Source organism: Neophocaena asiaeorientalis, unplaced genomic scaffold, assembly GCF_003031525.2.
Source record: "Neophocaena asiaeorientalis asiaeorientalis breed wild unplaced genomic scaffold, Neophocaena_asiaeorientalis_V1.1 scaffold30, whole genome shotgun sequence".
Taxonomy (NCBI): Eukaryota; Metazoa; Chordata; class Mammalia; order Artiodactyla; family Phocoenidae; genus Neophocaena; species Neophocaena asiaeorientalis.
In genome coordinates this window covers 4,503,285-4,512,048 of record NW_020174923.1, presented here as the reverse complement: position 1 = coordinate 4,512,048, position 8,764 = coordinate 4,503,285, and positions in this window count along the sequence as shown.

Genomic DNA, 8,764 nt, shown 5'->3' with positions numbered 1-8,764 from the left:
AAGACAAGGAGATCGTGGAGCATCAGAGGTGGGAAGCAGGTGGCCGAGAACCCATCCCAGGCGGCCAACAGGCAGCAGGAGGCTAGACCACACGAGAGCAGAGGCCCCAAGCCGCCAGGAAATGCTCCATCCGACTTGACTTACAGAACACAGATTCAAAGATAAAATTATTAAGGATTTTAAGACAGCATCTGCAGAGCATTAAACCCCAAGCAGGGGCCCTTGGAGTCCCCCTGGGCGACTGCACAGGTTGCATGCCCGGGAAGCCAGCCCTGATCTCAGCTCCACTGCTTATAAGCAGTGAAAGCTTGAGAATGTTAGCTGCTCAAAGCATGAATGTCTCCATCTACAAAGCCGGGACGACGAGAGCACTTGTCTTGAAGGGATGCTGTCAAACATTTAAAATGAGAACACATTTGAAGTGTTCAGAGCAGTGCCTGGCACTTCACAAGCACTCTTAGCCATCATTATGATTATAGATTCACCTGCTGTGCTCTTCTATAGTATGATGTGTGACTGGAGTTTTACTTTTTCGCTTTTTTCTACCTAGTTCTACTGAGAGGCCCTCACTTTTTCATTTTGGCCTTTTGTTGCCAGTGGCAGCAGATTTCAAGGTATCTAGCTAAGCTTCAGGAGACCTACAGGGAAGAGTATGGAATCCTCTGCCCCCGCCGATACACATACACACAGCACTCACACATACAGAGATACACAGAGACACACATACACAGACACACAGAGAGGCACACACAGACACAAACACTGCCCTCATTAATTGTTAATGTGGATTTTTTTTTTTAAAAGCTCTTCAACGAGACTAGGGTTCTTTTTTGATGCTCTAAGGGTCCCCGTGAGCAGACAGCTGTTATAACCATAAATATAGCCAACCCCCTCCCACTATCCCCACAGAAAGGTGCCTTTTGGTCTGAATTATACTTTGCTATTTCGGACAGGATTTTGCTTGAAAAAATAAAAAAAAGTTTCTGTGATTCTAAAAAACAGAATGCGTGACAACCAGGGAACGGAGCTTTGGACCTGGACTCTGCAGCTATCTGTCTGCTGAGTTTGAGTCTCTGGCCAGGTGGCTGCCTACCTGGGGAGCAGGGGCTGTATGTGGGCCTAGAGATACAAACCTGGAGTCTGACATCTAGGTTCCTTGCCCAAGGAAATACAGTCAGGAAGTGTGGTTGAGTTGACAGCAGGATTTTCAGATTCCCAAGTGCCTTCTTTTCCCACTGCCTCCTCACTTAAACTCACGTTCAAGAGTGATGTAGCTTTGCAGAAGAGCTAATCCAAAGTGGGTATTTTGATCCTCCCTTGAGAAACACAAGGCTGGGCATCAGAAGACCTGTGTTTTAGTCTCACCGTAGCCACCCACAGTCACGGGACAGTAGGCGAACTACATAAGCCTTTGGAGCCTTGATACACTCATCTGTTAGGTGAGAATACTCTCTGTCTTGCTTTTTTTCACAAAGCCCTTATGAGGCTCCCATGATATAGGTTGTGCAAAAGTCCTTTTGGAAACTATAAAACACTACCCAGAGGTATGAAAATATTAAGAGTGGGCTCTTGCCTGCTTTGCCTGTCCTTTGATGAGAGCTTTGTTCTCGGTGGCCTCAATGAAAGAGTAGGGCAGGTAGAAATAGCTCGTACCGTGTCATTTTTCTAGCAATGGTTTTCTTTTACTGTTTTGTGATCTGCCTCCATTAAACCAAAGTTAAGTGACATATATGCAAAGATGCACACATATTCATATACTTCTATTTAATTATCATCCTTTAAGTCATTAAAATTACCCCCTTTCCTTACATGTAGTTATGCCACTGGACAGTCACGCGCTGATAACTATTTAACCACCAGCTCTCTGAAGAAAATGTATTCATGTTTATACACACATACGCTGATTATAAATCTCACTGATATAAAGGTGTAGCATATGATTTGAAAATAATTATAAAATCTGCAATACCCTTCATTGTAAATTCCATATAGCTAATTGACTCCTGAAAAACATTTCACTGACATTTGCAGTTGACGAAGGAGTGTAATTCCAACATGAGCACTGGTTGATATTTTCATTTTTGTTAAGGAATAAGATGAAAGAAGGAAGACATTCGTTGGAACCTCACTTCCTGGTCGAGGATGTGATTTCTTCACGGGATCAGAGAGTGGTTTTTGAATCCTGGGAGAATGTGTCCTTGATGCGTATTTGTTGGCCACTCACAAGGGAACAACTAAAGACGTGACATACTTTCATGTTTAATCTGCATTATTAACATTTTCTTCATCACTCAAGTCTAGACAATTGTAAAACCATAAATCGAACCCTGTTTCGTAGCATTTTTAGATTTTCATGGTGTTCAAGTTCCCACTATGGCTAACTCAGCTAAAAAAGTGACATCGTTGAACACAGAGCTGGGGAGAGATATGCAGTCATCAGCCATCAGACAGTATTTCCACTATATGGACACGAGAGAGAAATAACATCAAGGGCATGGTCAATAGTGAAACATTCAAAATAGTAAGGAAGTGATATGCTTATTTACCTTTCATTAAGATATAATTTATTTAATTGTAAGTTTGTAGAATTTAACTTTTAATTGTGGCTGTGTTTAACAACTGACTTGCAAAACCCTTGTAGATTTAACAATCTACACCCGTAAGTGGGTACGAGCTGGCTCCCGCACGTGACTGCAAGTCTGTTTTTCTCTTCCTTGTGAATCTGGAATTTTTCAGCATTCAGAAAGAGTTATATTGAGTGCTTATATGTGCTAGATGCTGGGGATTCAGTGCTACGGTCCCTGTTCTCCTGGAGTTTACAGTCTTCTTGAAAAAGCAAATAAATAGAGCCATGATTTAGAGCCATTTTCTAAGTATGTGTTTTAAACAAATTTTTAATTAAATTTTTATGTTATATTGGGGTATAATTGACTTACAATGTTGTGTTGGCTTCAGGTGTACAGCATAGTGGTTCAGTTATACAGACATGTATCCATTCTTTTTCAGATTCCTTTCCCATATAGGTTATTATAGAATATTCAGTAGAGTTCCCTGTGCTCTACAGTAGGTCCTGGTCGATTATCTATTTTATATATAGTAGCGTGTATATGTCAATCCCAAACTCCTGGTAACCATAAGTTTGTTTTCTGTCTGTGAGTCTGTTTCTGTTTTGTAAATAAGTTCATTTGTATCATCTTTTCTAGAGTCCACATATGAGTGATATCATATATTTGTCTTTGACTTACTTCCCTTAGTATGATCATCTCTAGGTCCATCCATGTTGCTGCAAATGGCATTATTTCATTCTCTTTTATGACTAATGTTTTTGAATCACGAGATAGAAAAATCGTGTTTGACGTTCAAGGGCAGATTTGTCCCACTATTTCCCAGTTATGTTCCAGGCCTGGCTTTTTCACTTTGCTCTCCAGACCTCTGGCTAAAAATTCATCCTCTTAATGAAGAACTCTGGGTAAGGCTGCGGAGCTAAGGACAGTGAGGCGCTGTCTCCAAGTTGGCCTTTGAAGTCTGACTCATCATGGGCGGGGAACCGGCTCCATTTAGAGGAGGGGCCCTCTAAACTCCTTGTGATTTGTTTAGATTTCACTTACCCCCTTCCTTTAACCTCAGAACATATTCCTGAGACTTCCACCCTCTTCCACGGGCAAGTGCAAATTCTGGATCCCGAGCAGAAACGGATCCAGAAACACATGAATAATAATTATAAAGTGCCCACCTACCCTTTGTTAAGAATAATATAGGCTTCGTCATTTTGTAGATTCCCTTCAAATCAGGGACTTTCCAAGCCGTGGTGACACCTTTGCTTATGTGAGGTGGTACAGGGCTCTGGTCATGTAACTCAGGGATGGATGCTCGTATGTCTGTGTATACACTCACGTACACACACACACACACGCGAAGAGAGAAAAGCTCTCATCACATATTGAGAAGAGACTGTTCACCCAAAAGCACCAGCAGTGAGTTCTCTGTCATCATTTGTAATAGCTCCTGAAATGACTTGGAAAACTTTAATTATGTGAGGGCTTTATTTTCAACTCCTGTTATCTTTTGAACTCCTGGAGGGAGGGGGAGTGGGTTACCCCACAGCCCCGGCTTTTTCTAAAGAGCCTTTGTCTCTCTGCCCAGGTATTAAGTTGGCGGTGCAACCATCCTAGGTATATTGGGTTCACTTTTCTCCCTCCCACTGCCCACCCCCTGCAAGCACCGTCCTGGGGCTGAATGTGTGCCTGTGTTCTCCAGGTCCACCGTCCCCAGTCCTGCACAGGGGACTGAAAGAGAATGGGCCGCAGGAATGCACCCAGAACAGAGCCAAATTGTTCAAGCTGCGTGAAGAAGAAAGAAAAAACGGACAGGGAGGGGGGTGGTGGCGGCTGGGAGAAGAAGAAAAGCTTTTCTTGTCGGTTCAATTTCGGTGGAGATATTTGGAGGATAACACAGCCATTTTGTCGGGGGGTGGGGGACACCAGGGGAGCAAAAAGAAAAAAACAAAACAAAACAAAACAAAAACGAGAGAGGCGAGTTTTATCGGCACAGTGGCCCATACAGAAAGGTGACATTTGAGAGAACAATTGCTAGGTTGTTTGGCCACATTTGCTGCTATGAATGAAGCTTAAGAAACGCTGTCTTTGGATTGCTGCGAATAGTCATCTTCATCATTCCTGCGAGCTCTCTCTCTCTCTCTCTCTCTCAGTTCCCTTATGAAATAAGGGCACACAGGTAATAAACAAAGCACTATAAAAGATCAGATCGAGGTATTCCGTGGGCTCATTCAATGTCGGGAGCAGGCATTCTGCACACCAGCGCCGGGGCTTTCAGCTCAAAACTGAGGAGAGGCAGGATTAGGCGGGACCCCTGGCTCTCCTTCTACAACCTGGCTGAATTTATCGAGGCCGTGTCCTTGGTCAGCTAACCCACGCCTGAGGACGGAGGGACAGAGGAAAGCATGGCAGAGTAGATCCCCTTGGATTTTGCTCATGTGGATTTTGGATTCTGACCTGACTTTGTCAATCCTCATGCCAGATCCAGGTGAGTAAGCTGCCTGGAGTAAAAAGCTGTTTGTCCAATCTGACTTATTTTCCCTCTACTTGGACAGATGATTTGATGGTGATTCTTATTTCCCTCCTTTTGCCATGGTTTAGGTACTGGTGGTGATTGCAGTCTCCCAGCTGAGTCCTGTCTGGCTGCCTGCTGCAGGAGAAGCAGGCCAAACTCTGCAAAGGAATTGCGTTGATGTGTACGAATGAGCAGGGTGGGGTCCTTTGATTTGGGGGGATAATCAGCAAGGGGTGTGTGGACAGAGCTATAAAGGGTCCTCCTCCTGACAAGCAAACTTTCTTGCCCTGAGTCCTGGCTGGGCCTCTACCGCCTCCTTTCATCTCCTCTGTAATTCTCCTCTGCTTTCAATTTGCAAGATTCACCAGAAGTGAACATGGGAACACTCGGCCTTGTCTGGTTTCAAAGGTATGTAGCTCAGGCACCAGTGAGCAATGGGCACTAGCTGTGGATCTAGTTTCCTCCCATGAGTTGGTACCCAGGGAGTGCCCTTGTCTGGAAAGTTCATCCACATGCAGGTGCTCGTGAGCTGGGCCCCTACAGGCCGGACCTCTGGGTTGACAAGTAACTCTGTGCCTCATTGGAGCCTAGTTATTCTTTGCTCTGCTATTTGTTCTCCTTTTCCTGGATCACAATCACCATCACAGGGAACATAATCTAGTAATAAAACAGAACGAGGGCTTCCCTGGTGGCGCAGTGGTTGAGAGTCCGCCTGCCGATGCAGGGGACGCGGGTTCGTGCCCCGGTCCGGGAAGATCCCACATGCCGTGGAGCGGCTGGGCCCATGAGCCATGGCCGCTGAGCCTGCGCGTCCGGAGCCTGTGCTCTGCAACGGGAGAGGCCACGGCAGTGAGAGGCCCGCGTACCACAAAAAAAAAAAAAAAAAACAAAAAACCAGAACGAAATGATATCAGTTTTCCAGAGAGGAGTATAAAGTTTGGATGGGTTTGTGGCTGTGTTTGTGTGTGGGCAGGCCCAACTGAATATGATGGGCATGCTTCAAATATCTGCTTAACAAAGCCTCGAAAATGCCCGTCCTGCTTATGGACGGTGTAATAGCATCAGGTGTTCAGTTCCAGGCACCCTAAGGAGAAAATTGTTTTAGCAGCTGTGTCTTCGCATCTGTCTTGTCATTAGTGAATAGTACCGAAGAGTGGTTCAGTGTATACATTCTATAAGATTAGGCTCTTTTATGTTTATCCATTTAGCCTCAGGATTTTAGGTACTTTCCAAACGACCCGTTTAGTGTTCTTAATTCTTTTTAACCTCCATTTTGTGAAACTGATTCATCTGGGATCTCAGCTGTATTCCAATTATTACAAAAGAAGGCTTTCTGGAGTTTAACTAAGACCTTAGACTTCCCATATGGGAAAGACCGTGTGTGTGTCTGTGTGTGTGTATGGGTGTGTATCAGTACACACACTATAAAAGTTATATACAAACAGTGATATACTGCTTGTTCTGTTCAGGTGTGTGCATATGAGTATAAAACAATCATACTGGAGAATACGGAGTCATTGTGACTTGGTAATTTAGATGCAGGCTCTAGATCTATCAGTGGAGGCTTTTCTGATAGCCTGCTGCATGAGAAGGGAGGCTGAATGCTGCAAAGACGTGGTATAAATTCGTAGGAACGGGGTTATACTTAATACTTTATAAATGTATTTCATAGATATGTGCAGGTCTTCGCGACAATGAACCATAGATGCTTGAAATCTTTCCCAATTTGCCATTGCGTAGCAAATGTCCTCTTCTTTGCTCAACTTGAGGCTTTCTTTCCCAGGACTGTGTTTTCCAAATGGTACTGACTTCTCTGGAAATAACAGGATTTTTAACATGGCTGCTCTAAGAGAAACCTGCCTAATGGAGTAGGGAATCACTAACTGTTTGAAGAATAAAGGAATGATTGAATCGTCCCTGAACTGCAGGTAAGGGTCACCTCTATATTTATTTGCACCCATATGTACTCTCTTGGGTAGAATATTCACAGAGTTATTGGACTAGCAGTCTGGACTCACTTGGCAAATTCTTTTAATGTCTCATTTCATTTATCAGTAACTTAAATTCAGTTAATCAGTTAATTGGTATTAGGTAAATATATCACCACTCTTTGCATCCCTCAACTTTCCTTCTTTGTAGGTCTCCCATCGTCACCTATGTAATCAATATATTGGGTAGGCTAACATTAAAGACCTTGTTTTCTCGGAGATTACGGTTTGAAGTATGTCTGCAGTATAAGTACGTGTGTACCAAGTTTTGGGACAATTTAATTTCCTTTCCAGGACATACCCATAACTCCTGATGGGAAGCTAGAACAGCCAGCAGAGTGGTAGCACAGGGGTCAATGACTGCTATTCACGTAAGATGCAAGGGGGAGGGGACTTCCCTGGTGGTCCAGTGGTTAAGACTCTGCGCTTCCAGTGCGGGGGGGCTCGGGTTCATTCCTGGTTGGGGAACTAAGATCCCACATGCCCTCTGGCCAAAAAAATAAAATAAAATAAAATAAAAAGATGCATCATTGAACATTAACTACAAACTGTCATCTACAGCACCATTCTAATAAGTATTTCGCCCAAACAACATTGGGCAAAGCAGCGGCCCCGGACATCTGCCTCTTACAGACTTACGGGGGCATGGGGACCCAGGGCTCAGACACGTGCATTATTCACTGCTTTTTTCTTCTGCTTATTAACCTTGTGGTTGAGGGTGGCATTAAGCACTGGCCCAGTCATGGCAAAATGCGGGAGAACACAGAGTCTTGTGTCTGGGGCTTTAAGGGACTCTGAGACGACCTGGTGCTCGGGAGGATTTGTGAGCAGATTGGCTTATAGCCATCACTGTTGGCTGATAATCGCACTAATCTTTTCGAGGGAAGTTTTGTATGCATGAGTGTACCCCCTTTCCTCAATCCCCAAGTCAGAGCACGATAGAGGAATTGTATTTCTGCACTATTCCATGAGATAGGTCAGAGGGCAGGGTGCATAAGGTCTGCGATGGATGACCCACCAGGCATTAGCCCCGAGCCATCACGAAGGCACCCGAGACCTGGGCGATATGGCTTTGGCCAAATTATAGGGAAACGTTTCACTGGCTGAGCCGTTTGGAAAGCAGCTGTTTTGGGGATAGCAGATCCCGTGCCCTTTGGGGAGACCTCAGAAGCAAGTGTAAGGTTTGCTGGAGGAGAGGAGAGGAGGTGTGTGCACGTGTGTACGTGTGTGTGTGTGTGTGTGTGCGTGTAAGGGGGGGTGACAAGCATGTTTATCCTTAATGTCAAGTTGTCAGTTCTATGAGGAGTTAAAATAATCTACAAGGTTAATCTTTGATGCGGACATGCCCTCGGATGTAGAAACTGTTACTTAAATGTTCAATCATGATGAGAATACTTAGAAAGTAAGTGCTTAGTAACTACTTCTGCCTAGAAGTTCAGAACAAGAGGCCGAGGGTCCTAAGATCCAAGGGGCATGTTAATGTCCCAGGACGTCTGTCACAGTGTGTGCTAATTTCCTACACTCTCCCCGAAACGGGGCACAAGATCATGTCAAACATCCTGCGTTCACCATTTGCTCTTCATGAATTTCCACGGGCTGGCTGTTCGCGTGTTAGCATTGTGGGGCAGGGTCCTTGCTTCCGTATCAGCTGGGATAAGCACAGAGTATCTTAATTCTCCTCTGCCGCTCGGCCGTGGGTTTCCCTC